The sequence below is a fragment of the Scatophagus argus genome, chromosome 21 (assembly GCF_020382885.2).
Source record: "Scatophagus argus isolate fScaArg1 chromosome 21, fScaArg1.pri, whole genome shotgun sequence".
Lineage (NCBI taxonomy): Eukaryota > Metazoa > Chordata > Actinopteri > Scatophagidae > Scatophagus > Scatophagus argus.
The window spans coordinates 8,109,929-8,126,684 of record NC_058513.1 but is presented as its reverse complement, the minus strand read 5'-3'; the positions used below and the strand labels follow the sequence as shown (position 1 = coordinate 8,126,684).

Sequence of the window (16,756 nt, the reverse complement as noted above, 5' to 3'; positions counted from 1 at the left end):
AACAGACAGTGTTTATCACTCAGTCGAGAGAGGCAGAGTAAAAAGTGGTGGGAGGGAGAGGCAGGGAGGGAAGGAAGAAAAACAGAGTAGGGGAACAGAGCGATCCTGTCCTCCATTTGCATATAGAACCGCTCAAACCGACTGGAACCATTTCTGCAAAACTCTCATTAAACCATTACACTGTTAACATCTTGAACACATTCTCAGGACAAAGCAGTGCCACTGGAGATGTTTATTGGATTTATTATGTCAACTGTTCAAGATCATTGGAAACTAATTGCACATTTTTGCTTGTTTGCAAAAGGCAAAGCCAGTGAAATAAACACAATTGCTTTGGCTTTGACTGATCAACAACGGATGGTGACGAGGTGCTAATAGAGAGTTGCTCTTTTTGGCATGTAATTAGCATCTGTTAGGTATTATTGTTGTATTTGGATGCTTGGAAAGATTTTTGTCTTTTGCATTTTCTCTCCACTTTGACTCTTCACTTTCTGTCTACGTCTTCATTTTGGTCTTGGAAGTCACATTGAGCAACTGTGGAAATGATTCAGTGCAGGCCAAATGTACTTTAGTTTTAAGCCAAATTGTCATTTTAAATGATTTGGATTTGGATATGCTGCGATAATACTGTGTGTACCAGAAATTGCTTTTCCAATTAAATTTTTACAGAGATAAACAGACTTGTTTGTCAGACCGATTGAGTTTCTCATGAAAGTGGTCTGTACAGTGCTGTCCCAGTCTTTTGTGGAATCACTCAAGGACAATTTGGAAGAACTGTTTTCTTCTCTTTTTTTGTTTCTGTTTTCTGTTCTACAAGTATTAGCATTAGTGAACCAGCAATAATACATGCGTCCTGCACTGATCATAACTTGAGGGACTCTAGTGTGAATAGAGTTTCTTTTCTGTACTGTGTACAGCTGCAGGCACTGGTTTCCTGTGTATTTATTCTTTTTGAATGCTCATCCTTCCCTTATTCTTGCATGCTTTGCACCCTCTATATCCTGTTTGCTGCTGTAACATTGTAAATTTCCCAGTAATGGGACTAATAAAGGATTATTTTATCTTATCTTAATATTAGCATTTAGTCTTCTGTTCTGGATTATAGCAGGGCTCTTGATAGCCATGATTCAATGGCAGCTGATTGGTGCTTCAGCTATTTTGCTTATCAGATTACGATGAAAATGTAATGCAAATAACTGGCATATTGCTCGGGACTTGTGCAGATGAGTATTTTAGTTATTTTATTGTGGCTACTTCATCCGTGATCATCCGTTGTTCTCACACAGTACTGCTTCAGTGATAATGATTCCGGGTCAGAGGAAGCCTTGTTTACTGAAGTGCTCTGCAGTGTGCAGTGTGCTTTGCATTTATTAGAGAGCCACCAAATGTTTGTTGCGTCTTTACTAAGCAGTACAGAAGATACACAGTTCATAAGATCCTAACGTTGTTAGAGTTTTGATGTTATGTGTAACGTAAATTTATGTCATGTGCTCATAGGTATTGGGACATGTCTCTTTATTATTGAATTCAGGTGTGGTTTGGGGCTTTTTTTCAGGTGTGAGGCTCAGCACCTCACTTCCAGTGAAGGGAATCTTAATGCTTCATCATACCAAGACATTTTGGACAATGCTCTGCCTTCAACTTTGTGGCAACAGTATGGGGAAGACCCTTTTCTATTCCAGCATGATTGTGCTCCAGTGCACAAAGCAAAGTCCTTAAAGACATGGTTGGATGAGTTTGGTGTGCAAGAACTTGACTGACTTCAACCCCATCCAACACCTTTTTGTCCACATCAGTGCTTGACTTCACAAATGTTCTACTGCTTGAATGGGTAAAAAAACCCCACAGAAACACTCCAAACCCTTGTGGAAAGCCTTCCCAGAAGAGTGGAAGCTGTTGTGGCTGCAAAGGGGGGGATACTTTTGTCTATATAGTGTATCTGCAAGCAGGCAAACATGAAGCCAAAAATGTATGACTGTGTGGGCTGTATGGTTAAATCCTTGCAGACATGAGCACACTGATCCTTGTGGCTATGCAAACATGAAAATGTGTAACGGATACCCACTGTATTTGTGTAAACAGAACCCCCTGCATGTCCGCTGTACATTTCCGTGTACATCTTCACATATATATGGAGTCTAACAAGAAAGATCTGTCTTTGCAAATCCAGCTTTGAATCTATATTACTTTAAATCACAGCATGTGTACCTGCTTTGAAAGCTCTTGTTGGCTTTAAAAGCAGCGTCGATATTCATTGTGCTGAATGTTGCACTAACTAGCATAACAACACCTTCAGCAGTGTTGCTCAGTATAGTAATGACAACAAGCTCTGACTGTTTGTGCATTTTGCTGTATGCCAGTAATCCTGACAACACATAATGGTACATGCTAACTAGCATACAAGAGGTGCAGGAATGCCACATTTCAGTCCAACACAGCATCACAGTGATGGACCACAACACAGACACTGTATACAAACTGAGCTCTTATTGGCAGAAACTACTTATAAAAGAGTCTCAAGAGAGAGTCTGCAGCCCTTCATCTCATACCTTCTCTCACCATCCTCTGTCTCTGTCTGTTGAGAGGATGAATTAGGGATGACAGAGTCTCTGTACCGGCTTTTAGTGAAGGGGAAAGGAGGAAGGAGGGAGGGAGAGGAGAAGCGGGTTAACGGAGTCATTAACACATGATGATTTAACTGGTTTGATTTAGTGCCGTGCTGCGCTTTTCTGGCATCTGAGGCTATCCTCCTGTGGATTGGAGGGGAAAGAGTTTTCTTTTCCCTCGCAACATCCTTCCTTCCTGCCCCTGAGGAGTTCCCCTCTGTGCACTCCCATACAGCCTTCCTCACTTTGTCTCTTCCTCCTCTTTCTTTCTCTGTCTTCATCATGTAATACACACCCTTCTTTTCTGTCATGTTCCCACCTCCCTTATTCAGATCCTTCCTCCCATTTTCTCTTTTTCTCACTCTCTGCCCCAGTGTTCATTTGTATGAAGATTTAATGCCCCCAAACAAGCTTTCTGTGTCAGCCTACTGAGAGTGTCAGCGGGGGCGCTCTGTTCCCCCTTCTGTCTCTGCTGTGAGAATCGCTCTCAAAGCTGCTTAGGCGTTTGTGTTTTGGGCACAAAAATATGCACTCTTAGGCGTATGCACATGCAGCCTTGCTCACTTTACAACAGAGGATTTCCACACCCTACTCCATAGGAGGCGGGACTCCCTGCCTGACCATCAGGAATTAGATCAAGCAACATCATGATTGGATTTAAGCTTTGATACACACATACACACACACACACTCACACTCCTCCTGCTGCCTCTGTAAGCACCCTGAGGCTTTACTCTGGCCATGAACATCCACACGTTTGCATACATATAATCACTCTGCTACTCACCTGTTTACCTGCAGTTTCCTGAGCTCATGGGTACCCAAATATACTGCTGCCTATACACACACGAACACACACACACACACACACACACACACACACACACACACGAAAAGCTAACAAGAACTAGGGCAGAGATGTAGCTCTAATCTGCTTCTACATCCTCTTTCTTCCTCTTCCCTTATTTCTTTTTTCCCTTTCGTTTTTTTTTCTCCCTTAATCAGAGGGACCCCTGTCCCTCCCTCTTTCTACCCGCAGGGCGTCCCAATTCACCAACCTGGTGAATAATTAATGCCGGCAGGCCGAGTTGATTAAAATAACACATCAGGTCTCCTTCATTGAGAAGAGGCATGGCTCTACTGTGATATTGTAAGCCACAGCAGAGGGGAGAGTTATTCTTCATATTAACCTTGATTAAGATTTTATGGGTGTGAGACCATATGATGATCTATGTGGTTTTGCTATTGTAGCAGGTTATTTTGGTTTGGACAAGACACTTACTGCAGATTAGAACCCACCAATAGTTTTCTGAAAGTCTGGTAACAATATTTTGGCCCTCATTCATTTTCTGCCCTTAATGAACAACAGAGACTTTTTTGTTCCCTTGAATTTGAATATTAAAGAGTTGCAATGTCAGATATTTAATGTTTAATTAATTAATAATTAATGCATTTCTGTCCCACAGCTTCTTGTCTTGTAAGGGCCGACATGTGTGCCCAAATATGCAAGGCAGACTAAAATCGATGATGACTGATGCTTAATCTCAATTTTGTTTCAGCTTCCTGCCAGAACTTAGTGAAAATCCAGAGTCCGTCAGAGTCTCGCTGCTCCTCTGTGTTGTTCTTCTGTTCTGTTTAAATTGTAGCAGAGTGACACATGATGCATGTTCACGTTTGCTAATTATGTCTTTGCCGTGCCTTTGGCCCATCTGCTTGGATTCCCTCGCTCCAACAGCTCTGCATTCGCTAGTGTCAACCCCCCTGCCGCCTTCCCATCTCCGCTATACGTTTTATCGCTATGGCTCCAGTAATTCTGTCACAGCCGTCTTTGAAGAGGAGGGTGTAACAAATACTATAGAATCAAAGGTACTGCAGACTTGAAAAGGACGAGATTGCAGTTGTGTGTATGCGAGTGTATGTACAGCTTTAATAAGACATGCTCCCTGTTGACAGGCCACCTTATACATGCGGCGGCAGGTTGTAGTGTGTGTGTGATATTGTTCAGTGGGTGCTCAAGTGCGCTTGCTTACCATTCTGAGCTGCTGTGAGCTGTGAGATGCTGACTGGCCTCACACTCCTAATGAGTTCCTCCTCAGCCCTCTTCAAAACACACACACACAAACACAAACACACACACACGCACACACTAGTCTATTCTCTGCTCCTGAAACATTGTTGCAGCCACTGGGGGTCATTGTTCCCCATAGCTCCAGCTCAAACTCTCTTTTCATTGGGTGTGTGTGTGTGTGTGTGTGCATGTGTGTGCGTGTGTGTGTGTGTGTGCATGTGCGTTGGTCTGTATGTGTGTGCAGGTCCATGCCAGTGTTGTCATTTGTTAAGACCTTACAACAAGTGAGACTGAGAAATGTCTGAATAAAGTAGGGAGATTGGCTCACTGCTCTGCTTCAATGAATTATTCGTATGTGACCTTGTTTCCCCAAAAGCACATTTTTGATTCCAGCATCTTTACTTTTTTATTCACAGTGACTCTTTTTTTTCTTCTGTTCCTGATGTGTTTTGACTTCAGATCGCTCTCCTTCATCTGTGAAGCTTCTCTCATTTAGATGCAACATCTCACAGATCTTTTCCACTCATTACCTATTTTGCCGCACTCTTTCATGTTTCTCCCTTTTGTTCTTCTACTTACTCCCTTTTCTCTAGTTAACATTCTCTCTCAGAATGAATTTTATTAGTGTTGACTCACTTTGATGTTTTTTCCTGCATAGATACAAGTTCTAATCTAATTTTAAGCTTGTGGAGTTTGGCCAATAGACTTTTATTTGTCTCCACCGGAGCTAAATTAGTGCGTTGTAATTGGTAGCTCTGGGTATCTATAATGCTAATCTGTCGTTGCCAGCTGACCCAACGCAGGCTTGCACCTCTTCAGGTGAGTGGGAAGTCCATACCACCTGTTAATGGGATTATTATTTGACCTTTGACTTCCACGGCTAGCTAGCTAAGTACATTACAAGCACATGATGGCCTGCGGATTAATCCCTGATCCCTAGATATACTAAAGCTTGTTTTGTCAAGAAACCAACCCTGCAACTGCCTGTGGAGTGCACAAACAGGCGGGCAGTGAGGGTGCACACACACACACACACACACAAAAATAGCCAGCCAGGAAGCTAACCTACATCAAGTGACTGCGTGTTGTTTTTACAATCAGCTCGCCCTGGATTGCAGCTCAGACAGACCTCCTCCCCACCCATCTCTGTCTCTCTCTCATCACAAAGAGCCGCTGCTTTACGACAGTCTGGTTGCAGTAAAAGTCAGGGGTTGTAAGAGTTGGGGGAGGCTAGGGGAAGGGGGGCGGGGGGGGCACAGAAGGCTGTCAGAGAGAATGTAAATTACACAAATAAAGCTCAGCATTGAGCTTCCCCCAAGAGAGAAAGAGAGAGACAGGAGTGGAGGTGTTTGCTATAACTTTGGGTTGGAAGGAGAAATATATGGAAAGAAATGATAGCTAAAGATTCAGTCTGGGTGAATGTAAGAAAGCAAAAGAAGTGGAAAAAAGTTAGAGAGCCATCATTCAGCACTTGAATATTAATGTCTGTGCATGTGTCTCCTTGACACAATCTCCCATCAGTATGGCAGCCGTCTTTCTCTCCTGCTCGTCATCTCCTCCTCCCATCCTTCCCTCAGCATCCCTCCCTTCCGTAATTAGGGGATTTTTCCTCATCTGCTCGTCCATGCACCTTCATACTATTCAGAGGGCGTTCGGTGCGTTGCAGATGACTGTTCAGCATGCCCCAGCAAATTTAGCATGCCACCTCCACCCTGCAGACTTGGACTTTTCCTCCATTGCAGCATTAGTTTAAATGTGACCAGTGGCATTTGGCAGGAAATTGGGTGTGCGATGTAAGGCAGGCGTTATTTTGTAGCTTGGCAGCATTAACAGGAAGAGGAAACCTGCCTATAACCATAGTTTCCTCTCTCTCAAATAGGAGAATGCAGAATAGATATTATCAATTTGTCCTTCTCTCTCAATTATTGCAGTATGTTTCAGTTCCTTCGTCACAGGGTTGCAGCTCGCTAGTATTTTCATTGTCCTTCCGAAAGTTGCGACCATGCTTCCTGCCAGAGATGATGTCTTCTTATTGTTTGTTTGTCCAAACAACAATCTAAATAAAGTAAGATTAAATTATCAGAGAAAAGCAGCACATTCACACAATTTAGAAGCTGGAAATAGAGAAAGGTTTCCATTTTTACCTAACAACTGACTTAAATGATTAATCTGCCATTAAATTTGTTGTCAGTTGACTGACACTGATGAATCAAATAATCATTTCAGTTCAGTGTGGTTATAGAATAGACCCTATGTTGAATATGAAAATCACTGCAGCGAAGCATCAAAGAAACAAGGTCATTTAGTATTTCAGTTATTCTACAGTAAACATGAAAGAAGACTTAAAAATGTGTACGCTGTTTGTTAAGTTAAGCTATATGCATCAATGAAAAGACAGTCTCTCTTACACAGACACACTCATACACAATCACAGTTTCTTTTGTCAGTTACCCAATCAGTATGAGCGCCCTGAGGGGTGTATGAGGGGCACCGGCTGCCTGGACCTCTGCCTGCTGCACAATAAGCTGACAGAGCGGAGCCATGTGACCTGTAAACCCCATGGCAGGTCGGCATGGTGGCAGACGGCAAAGTGGTTAAGTTGATTGTATAGAGTTATAACATTTCCTCAGGGAGCTGAGGAGGAACTGAGGCACAGTGGCATGAGGGAGATCAGTTGGAGGGGAAGAAACTGATCTAGTAGAAGATATGCACATAGAAAGAGACAGAAAAGACAAGAAGGGAGAAATTATATGCAAAATTGTCCAAGACAGATACAGAGTCTAAAGCAGTGAATACAAGTCAGTGCAGTGGTGATCTAGAATGAAGGAATCTTTGCAAGTTGGCCAATTGAAACGAGCAACTCAATAGACCGACCAGTGAGGTGTGATCCAGAGGGACGAGGTCTGGAAGACACAGCTTAAGCAGCAAATGTTTTGACAAACAACATTTTCAGAAGAAAACATGTTGTCCTTCATGTAAATCAGACTTTCTTCCTCATTCACAGTAAGATTAAAATTTGGATGTTCACGTAAATGGTCTGTTATGCCCAATTATGCCTCAGATCTCGACTCCATTCTCTTTTTAGAAGTAAGTGCTCACTTCCTAGAAAATGGATGTTGCTTCCAAATTGTGTGTTTTTTCTCTGTGTTCTCTAAATGCATTTGTTACTATGCCAACAACAGCGAAAGAAGTATTTTTTAATCTTCAGTTAAGTGTTTTTCGTCTGAGTACATGTACGTCTGAGTACACTTCAAAGTATTCTAGTCTGACTACCATTAGGCCATTAAATGTTATACAAAAACAACAACAGGATATACAGCACTGCTTTGTCCACCAGTCAGAAAGAACACATGATATTTATGAGTACAATTAGCATACATTGCCTGTATTTATTTGTTTTGCAAAATTAAAGTGTACTCAAAACCTATTTTTTTCTGTTTTATTGTACAAAATTTTAACAAAGTTTAGAGTGGGCTCATCAAAGTGATTTGAGCATCAGTGCATTCAAATGCAACTTAAGATATTGATTTTTGTCCAATTTCTTCTTCAAATAGCAAGGATTTCTGCAAAGGGCTTAAACTACATGAAAAAGTTTTTAAAAAATCTGTATATTAACCGTACAACAGTGTCCAAAGTCAAATATGAAAAACCACATTTTTGGTGAATTAGGCTCTGATATTGCAATGCCATTGTTGTTGCATGTGTCAGCCATGTTGTGTAGCTCTGCTTTGGGACAACAGAAATACCCTCGATGATGTGTCCCACTCAGCTCTTTTGCCAGACGACTGGATTTTTGGCAGAGAGAGAGGGAGAGGGAGAGGGAGAGGGCTGGTGGGGAGGTTCATTGTTGGGTGCTTGCTGGAATGATCCTGCACCTGCATGTTGCTGATGGTGGGATTTGCTGTACGCGAGTATGTGTGAGTGCGTGTGTTTCAGTGGTGGACCGTAACAATGTAAGGCTTTACTCAATGGCAGTCAGGAATTCCTACAACTCAAAATTCTGCACAAAATGAAAAAAAATATATATTTACGTGAGTGTGTGTATGTTGTGGGTAGCTGCAAGGAGTAATTTTCTTCTAATTCAAGTGCACATCTGTTCAAATTGATTAATTCGCTCCTGTCTGTACATACATGGAGCTGACTGTGTGTCTGTGTGTGTATCTGCTCCCAACTCCGTGTGTGTGCCGCTCATTCATCTGTTATTAGCTAGCAGCTGCAGGTCTAAACGGTGGGTGGGACGTGCACATGGACGTCGTTGGTGTTGTTGCATTATTGGCCATTGTTATTTAGCAGAAGCCCCTCTGACACAAATTATTATTATCACTCCAAGTTCAGCCTGGAGCACTCTGGATGCCTGCCTGGGTTTGACTGTTGAACCCTGAGGTGTAGTCTAGCAGCTCCCTCAGCACCAGGCCTGCAGGGCATTGTGTGTGTGTGTGTGTGTGTGTGTGTGTGTTTGTGTGTCTGTGTCTGTGTATGTGTGTGAGAGAGAGAGAAAGGGAGTGTCTTGTGTACAAGTTGGCTGGCAGCCTTCTTTATTGTTTGTCATAGGGAATGGGTACAGATTACTCATGCATTCACAAATTGTAAAATATGTAAATCCACTGTACAGATACTGCCATACTGTACATATTGTACTCTTTGTGTAGGTGTGTGTTTGTAAAGCTGCATGCCTTTTTAGTTTGTTTTACTTTAAATTCACCTTTCCTTTGCATCGGAGCATTTGTCTTTGTACACAACTGTATGTGTATGCGTTTGTGTTCCCATGTGTGTGTATTTGCGTGGTGCTCCATACCAATGTGAACTTTTTTGGGACAGCTGAATGTCAGCACATCCATTATCCTTTATCTGAACTCCCCAGAGCAGAAAGAGAAAAGAGAGAGAGAGATGAGGATCAGATCAGTAGATGGATGAAAGGATGGATGGATGGATGAACATCAGTGTCCTGTGACACACTCTTGTTAACTGTCGCTTTCTGTCCTTCATGAATTATTCACTCAGTTTCCTCACGTGTCATAGTTGCCATCTCCTTTCTCCCACTCACACCTTACGCTTTATATTTTGGGCTTTATTGACCTTTATCAATATATTGTCACCATTATTAGCAGGTCATTTCTCCACCTTCTGTACTTTGTTCTGAATGATTGCATAGGTATACATATTAGAGTGTGTATGTGTTTCCATTCAAGGACATTCTTTTCCTTTTCGGTTGTCTATAACATCCACTTAATCTGAAATCTCTTCATAATACAGGTAATATTTTATCATGAATGATGTTGTTGTCATGATCACTATGTAAAAACAACATCATATATTAAGTGTCCCCGTTATTTATATCCCATTAGATCAGCACAGAACACACTGTGTTAGCTTCATTGACTCTCTAATTGCACCCGGCCCTGTTATGTCTCGAAGGTATTTGTATGTTGTGTGTATTACTGTGAGTGTGAGCAGAGTACTTTTGACAGTGTAGAGTGGAAAGATTGGGGGGGGGGGGGGGGGTTGATCCCACATATTAAAAAGCTTCACGCAGTTCCCAGCTTTTTAGAGCTGCAGAACGACTTTGCTAGATTTTCACAGAAAGGAGACGCAGATGTCTGTCACATTGTTTTAGTTGGAAACTCTTACCCAAGTGTGCACGCACACACACACACAAAAACAGTGGTTGCGTGCAAATAAATTACACATGGGTATCAGACGTTTTGCAACATAGAGAAGTTACAGTCAAAGGAAGTGTAGAAACCACTGGTCATTACTGTCAGTTGTGTGTTTTTTCCCATCACTTACTGTATAGTAACCTTGAAAGGTCCCCATTCTGATGTCAGAGTTACTACAGTTATCAGAACTTACAAAATCAATTTCAAAATGCTACAGTTTCTCAATAAAGGAGATCAGATATTCATTCTCCCTTTATCTCATAAGATAAGTCAAGCAGTAACACAGGAGTTTGGTTTAGTTGTAGGCAAGGGGGTGATGGTGTTGGGGATGGGGAGGGCACTACCCATCACAAACATTTGGTTGAATTGGACCCTCAACATGCATGTCCAGAAGGCTTAGCTGTAGATTGCGTTGTCTTAGAACCATTAAACCCCCATACCTCTTCTTCTCAGCCAGCTACTAAAGTACTAATTGCTGTATTGTAAGAAGAACAACCTCCTGCATCCCTCCAGTGTCAGATCTTCCCTCCAGATATCCAGGTGGCTGCTGCATTAGTAGCTGGTATTGAAACCACAGATATGCAGATTTGGATCTGCAGTGTTTAAGACAAACTTTTTCCTTTTTTTATAACCTTGAAACAAACTACTCTGTATTTTATTGTGTTTTATTTTCCATGTATTTATTTTTCTTGCTCTATATAATAAGAGTTTTGAATCAAACATGTCATGAGTGATGCCCTTATCTGTAGTAACAGCTGTATTGCTGGGGCTAATGCCGTGGACCAGGATGCTGTGGAGAAAGAGGGAGGGTGAGAGTGATGAATGATCCATCCAGAGAGAGAGAGGGAGATAGAAAGAGATGGGCTGTAGGCCAACTAGGTTAGAGGTTTAATGTCTGCTTGGTTGCATAGAGAATACTTTGGATAAATACGCGCCCTTATCCTTGGTCAAACACAGACTAGACAGCCTGACGCTTAGCTGTGTGTGCTACCTGAAATGTGCAGCTCTGGGGAGGGGAGGGGGGGGGGGGGGCGGTTAATGTAAGAGAAGATGAACTTTATTGATCAGTAGAATCTAAAGCAATGAGACAGCAAAGGCTTGGATGTAAAGCTACAACAACAAGTACAGCTGACAGATGTTATGTGCAATGTATTGATGCCACAGCATTTCTGCAGGTTGAGCAGATAACGGTGAAAGATGCCACAGGATAGCGGACTGAATATTGACAAGTTCTGGAGGATGATGTTGTTAACTGCTGATGTGTTCTGACACACCAGGCCTCCCAGCAGCCCCCAGCACTCCTGTTCTCACCTCCATTCATGAGCAACCCCTTCCCCCCAGCACCTTTTTACACATTTTACTCTTGCGCCTTTTTTTCCGATTAAACATGCTAACACTGATGCACAGGGATCCTTGCCAAAGAAACCCAACACACACACATACACAAGCTCATGCGCAGACAGATGCTCATATGCACACAGACTGACATATTCTTACATTGTCACTGAAGCTTAGCCTTCACTTTTCTGCAAGGACTGTTGACTGCAAGGATGGAAAGACAGGAGAAGCTCCAGAGACAGCAGTGAAAAGAGGAGAGGGAGAGAATAAGAAAGGGAAGCGGAATGGGGCTCTCCATCATGCTGTCAGGAAGGTGCAGGTTTAGCGTTAGCAAGGAATAAAGAGTGTTTTTAAAAGGTGCTACGAGGTGCAGCGAAGATGAGTCGGATAAATGACTTCTCTTTCTCATTCAAAGAGTCAGGCAGACCCCACAGGGTCATCGTGTGTGTGGACAGAATGAGAGTGTGAAAAGAGTGTGTGTGCGTGGCAAGCATGAGAGGAGAAAGTGTGGCAGCATGCATGCTTCAGCCTGGAGTTTGCGTTTGAGAATGTATGCAAAATCCAGACTTTTGCCATGGCCGACTGACGTTTTTGTTACTCCTGACACGATAACATATTATGTTTTTTTCTGGCTGTTGTCCTTCTCTTTTCACCACTGAGTGGGAAAAGTAATGTAGTTCAGAGGGGGCATGTAATGTGGAACAATGGCTCAAAAATATTGAATGACGAGTGAAAGGGAGCTGGGGTCTTAATGACAATAGGCCAGAGCTGGGGATGAGGACTGATGGTGTGTGTGTGTGTGTGTGTATGTGTGTGTGGTGGTGGGGGGTTCGGGGACCAGATTGATGATAGATCTCCACTGGTTAAATATTATCAGGCTTCTTTTTTCATGTATCAACCCCCCCTCCTGCCCTGGTATCACACAGAGAATGGTAAGATGTGGCCGGCTAATGATCTGCCCATCTGAGCCATTCACTTTTTGTATTAACCCATTTACTTACTATTGAGACGCTTCCCCCCTTTCTGTGGGTTCACAACACAGATGGTTTGGGTAGCCATAGTGACTGCTGAGCTTTATTTACAGAGTCCAAAGCCCCTCTGTGCTTTTTCTTTATAAAACTCTTGGAAGTTTTGCCCCAGATGCGTTGCTGAATGACAGTCCCAACTACAAAGGTGGATAATTTAAAGTATTTTATTCAAACTTTCTGACATAAAGGCGAGTTGACTGAAAAGTATTTACTCTAACTTATAATGAAACTGAACGGGTGGAAAGAGCTTAAGGGTACTGCCTCTTTGACAGCTCTACTTGCCAATGCAGATCTGTTTATATGAAATGTTCTAGTCTGTCAAGTCAGTGTGATGGCCAAGATATGTGTAACACTGTTAAGTAACAGCACAACAGTTCCTCTGTGTCGAGACGAGCTGATGCATATTTTGGCATATGAAAAGTCATGTGAAGCTGGTTATGTTTTCAGTAGTTCCCTCTTTTCGCTATTGTTTATTTTTGCATTACCGCCTAAATATCAAGGGCAGACAAACCAAGGCCTGAGGGCAAAACGATTGACATTGATAGCAATTTTCACAGCAGCTCCCTGGGTTTGATATCTGGGCCTGACAAAAGACAAGCTTCTATCCTGCTGCCTGTGGCTAAGCTTAGCAAACCTTTTACTGGAGAAACAACCACAGTGCAATGAAAATCTGTGTTCTGATAGGATGACTTTCACAGTCAGGGTTGTCCTCAGCTTTCAGATGAGTCTGACCCTTGCTTGTGTACTTCAGGGACTTGTGAATATATACATATATATATATATATATGCACACACACACACACACTAGAGTGTGGGTAGAGTGGACAATAACAGAGGGTGAGAGATGGCAGAGAAAGGGGAGTAGCTGTTCACTGCGCCCCATTCTTTTGAAATGCTGATGACACCTCCCTCGCCCTCATCGCTCTGCTCCCTTCTCTTTTAATGTGGGGGAGTCATCCATTCCATTAACCCTCCTCCTGCCCCCCTCCAGGTTAGAATGAAGCAGATCCCCCACTGCCAGCCCCCCCCCTCCCTATAAAAGGCAGGGGTAACAGGGGCCACAGCGGTGACGATGGCAGGGGCATTTGTCATGCTCTGAGCCGCGGCAGTCTGTTGCTCTCCTGTGTGCCTTTGTTGTCCCCAGCTCCCAACTTGCTGGCTAAGCAGGGGATTTCACATGTTTCATTAACATTTGAACCAGCTCTGTGCTTCAGTACATTTCACATTGCTTGGAGGGAATGTGCACAAACACGGACGTATACGCACTGAAAAACATAAAAAACAGGATGAAACTAGCACATGCGCACAAGGAGAGAGAGCACACCGTTTTATGAAAGACTACTGCACACACCCACACACACGTGCACACACAACTGTTTCGATGTGCTGACTGCACATTCAGCCTGCAGTTACACAACAACCAGCGTGCCCTGCCCGGCGCCAGTGTTAGGGGCACCACTCAAGCGGAGGTCACTCGCCGAGGCGTTATAATGCTTTGGGCTGGGCACAACAAGACTGAGGGCAATCCACTTAAAGCGAACCACCAATCCCCCCACCCGCACCTCCTCTCATATCCCCTCCAGGCCACCCTGTGCATCACACTTCTGAATGGAAACTGGGAAGTCGGCCCTCTGCAGCACTTCAAAAAGTGAAGAGAGAGAAAGCAACAAGCGGGGGAGTGGGAGAGAGAGAATACTGTGGTGTGGAGTGTGTGTGGTTGGGTGGGATAGGGGGTGGCAGCTGTGTCTAAGATCACTGTTATCGAATCAGGCAACATGGACAAAATCAAAGATCAGCTTCATCTCCATCTGCCTGCCCTCCTGGTTGTGCCTTGTCTCTGCGTTTCTTTCTCCGTCCTTCTTGTCTTTCTTAATAGCATTAGCTGTGTGTCCATCCGTATGTACTAAACATCTGCCTGTTTCTGACAGCTAATGTGGGCCATTCCATGTCTGGGATGACTGATATTGAGATATCCTTCCTCCAGGGTAACATCCATAGCAATTTTCCCTTGATTTGCTGAGTGATGGACTCTGTGCTAAGGAACATAGACCTAATGATCATTGTGTAGATGGGCCTGTAACTCAAGGCCGTAGACTGTAGACGATTACAAGCCATACAATAAGCTATGCCCCCCCCCCCCCCCCCCTCCCTTTCTCTCCCTCTGCTGAGGTATTTCCAGAATGCCGCCGGCCATGATGGATTTATGAGTAGGGCATACTTTGGTAAACACCGATGGTGGGCAGCTTTGTCCTCCCCCTCCCTGTGATATAGTGAAGGTCCCCATAAAAAATGGGAAAACCAGGTTACGGCCACCATAGAGCTGGGCTAAACAATAAAAGGCTTTATGGGCAGATATAGCCCTAACATAAATGCTGGAATCCGCTGTCAGAGGAACATTAAAGGGATAATGACAAGGGGGGGAGGGGTGTCTTTCACAAAATCCCTGCAGCCACTAACATCGTCTTTTTTAGAAAAGACACACTCATGCAGATGCACACACAAACTGAGGATAGCAAAGCAGAGATGTGGAGATCTATAGCCAGGCAATTGTGTGTGTGTGTGTCCTATAGACTGACAGAAAGGAAGTGGAAGCTGTGCAGTGTTTATCGATAACTTCAGCTTGTTCTCAGGTCGAAGGGTCGGGCCCTCATCACACATTGGCTCACTGTCAGAGAGCACAGCTGCTGGATTTGGCTGGTGCTACCTGTGCCGACTGCACAAATCCAGCTGTGCAAACAAACACACACATACATCCACACAGAAACCATAATGGTAGTAAGAACAGAGAATGGAGTGGCAACATACAGATTGGTGGAGTTTCAGGTAGCTTAGAAGCAAATATGCACTTCAGCACACACACATGCACACACTGAAAGGCACCCAGGGGAGATCTTGGTTGGAGAATGGCATGCGGAAGGTGGATGCTAGGACTATGCCAGTGTAAGAGTGAGCATGAATGGGATTGTGGTGGTGACCATCACAGTTGTGGGCTAATGCTATTGACTTGCAGACAGTTTTTGTCCCACAGCGTGACAGAGTCCTGGACATCTCCTTGGGGGGAGGAATGGCAAGGCAGGCACTTTTTACTGCTTCCTAACTGCCTTGATTGAACTAAGAAAGGAGAGAGGGGGCAGTAAAAATACTTTGACACCCTCAAGGTCCAGTCTGCAATCTCCTCTCTGCCTTCGCCCATAAAACTCCTTGAATACCCTCCTAAAATCCTTTTCCCCCTCTCTCCCACACTCTCCCCCAAACTCTTCACTGAACTCTCATTTCCAGCCTTGCTCCAAATCAAGGACGCTATGTTTACTGCTCGTGGTATTCCTCTATTATTTACACTTACATAACCATCTATTTCTGCAAAGCCTCCACGTCTGAATGGCGCTTTAATCAGGCCTGGACTTTATGCAATACTTTGAAGCTGAAGCCATGCAGCCAGGACTCTCCTCTCAGTAACAAGTTGGCGGATTTAGACACAATGTCATTCTGTCTGGCATTGCTTCCTGCCAAAGTACTTTTCCATGTTCTTAAGAGTGTGGCACTTATTGATGCTGGGACAAGAGAAGCCACCTGGGCTGGTGTATTAAGGTGGAGTGCAGTCTACCTCTTGTGGCTCTCTTTTTGACTTCACACAGTCATGAAAATGCAATAGAGACCACTGACCACTCTCACTTCCCCTGCATTCGTGGCACCAAATCTCAAGTGTGCACACTTGTTTGTAAAGAGTCACTCAAGCACAGGCTGGACACCACCTGACAATACATTCAGTTCCCAAACCGTCTACCAGTATGAGCACTCTGTTCCCTGTTTACAGCCTGTGAATATATAAATACATACATATTTCAGGCACTGGGATATGTCCAATGCCTTTCAAAAATGACAAAGTGACTTTTTTGTTCAAAAGTAAAGCTGTGAGGAAAGGACTTTTAATTTCCCCTCCCCCTCTGTAATAAACAATGATCAACAATCCATTATCTCTTAGCTCGTTCTGTGCTATCACACGGTATCACCTCAGGATGAATGCTCTCCCCTTGGAGAAGAAAACAGAGCCTGGAAAAT

The 16,756-nt window shown here is 43.6% G+C and overlaps 1 protein-coding gene across 5 annotated transcripts in view; it reads left to right on the top strand.

The window, feature by feature from the left end:
- Window positions 1-16,756, top strand: part of raraa (retinoic acid receptor, alpha a) — a 132,571-nt gene that overhangs the window by 75,947 nt on the left and 39,868 nt on the right. The gene's annotated exons all lie outside the window — the stretch shown is intronic.